This window comes from Sinocyclocheilus anshuiensis, unplaced genomic scaffold (assembly GCF_001515605.1).
Source record: "Sinocyclocheilus anshuiensis isolate Anshui unplaced genomic scaffold, SAMN03320099.WGS_v1.1 scaffold38, whole genome shotgun sequence".
NCBI classification, from domain to species: domain Eukaryota; kingdom Metazoa; phylum Chordata; class Actinopteri; order Cypriniformes; family Cyprinidae; genus Sinocyclocheilus; species Sinocyclocheilus anshuiensis.
Window position 1 is genome coordinate 3,215,502 of NW_015544213.1, and position 1,463 is coordinate 3,216,964.

Below are 1,463 nucleotides of genomic sequence, written 5' to 3' on the forward strand. Positions count from 1 at the left end.
TTAAATGTGTATATATATATATATATATATATATTTGTTAATTTTACAGATGTACCATAATTTTGATATATCTGTAAAATATATGTTTAATTCACTGTATTAAAATTATATTTGTAATTTTTAACTAATGTTAATTAACTTTTTGCAACCCTATTACTGCATTTTTTTTTTTTTATAAATTGTGTCTACTTAATGTGGGGGTTTCTTTAATGTTTCTTGCTATAAAATAATTAAATTATCAAAAAAAAAAAAAATGTAGACCCTATTTTATTATCCTATTCATGCCAATGTCTTAACCGCCAAATCCAGAGACATTGACTGTTAAAAGTATATCCAATTTTATCTTTGAATGTACTTTTAGTAATAAAACTGGACAGGAAATTCCATATTTATTTTTATAGTCTCCTGTGGTTGAAATCTGCATTATGAAGCCTTTCTATATCATATATACATATCCAGTATCACATTTCCCAATAATGAATTACAATTAAGGAGGAAATGTCATATGTGTGTGTTTATCTTTGCGTGAAAGTGTGTGTGTTTGCCTAAGGCCAGCGCTGCATTAGAGTCTGTAGTAAATGGAATAATGGGACACGATGAGAAATCCCAGTGTTGAGCAATAAGGTGCTGATGGGATTGTTTAATATCCCAAAGCCGGTAACCAGGTTTACACACACACACACACACACACACACACACAGCAGAGTGTGTGTGATTTAATGGCTGTGTTTAATATCTCCTGTAACTAGGTTTGGGCATTTTGGACATCACCATTGGGGCCTCGTAAGTGTGTGTGTATGTGTGTGTCTTATTGGCCATGTTTAATATCCTCCGTAACCAGGTTTGTACATCACCACTGGGGCTGCCCGTATCGCTCCACACGAACGGCCCGTCGGAGGAATCTAATATGGCAGCCGTACCCTCCATCGCTCTCTCTTTATTTCTCTCTCTTCTTTCACACAGAAGCCCAACGCCAATCAATTATCATCTCACCAATTCCACTACACTGTGATCTATCGCTACGGCAACCAGCCAAGGCACTTGCACAACATCCCATAATTCACCAGCAATGATCTCCTGTCCCATGTCGGTGTTTGATTGGTTGAGCCAATGAAGAGAGAAGAAACAGCACATAGGCTTTTGACAGGAGCCACACTTCATGAGCCAAACTTTCTAACTAGAACCAGATTATTGTCAGGACGGTCACCCGTAACTACAATAGATAGGTCATTTTCGTTTCTATAGGACTATTAAGATTTGTTTTGCCATTGTAACATTATTTTTGTTACAATTAAGCACATTTCTCCCAAATTCTCATGCATTGTGTCATAAAGCATTTTTGTGTATAATGTGCAGAGTATTTATAAAGAAGAACTAGTCACTAATCAGATCTGTTGCAGTAATTCTTTGAAAGGTTGCTAGATTATTCTTTTTTAATTAGTTAATACTATAATATTCTTTTA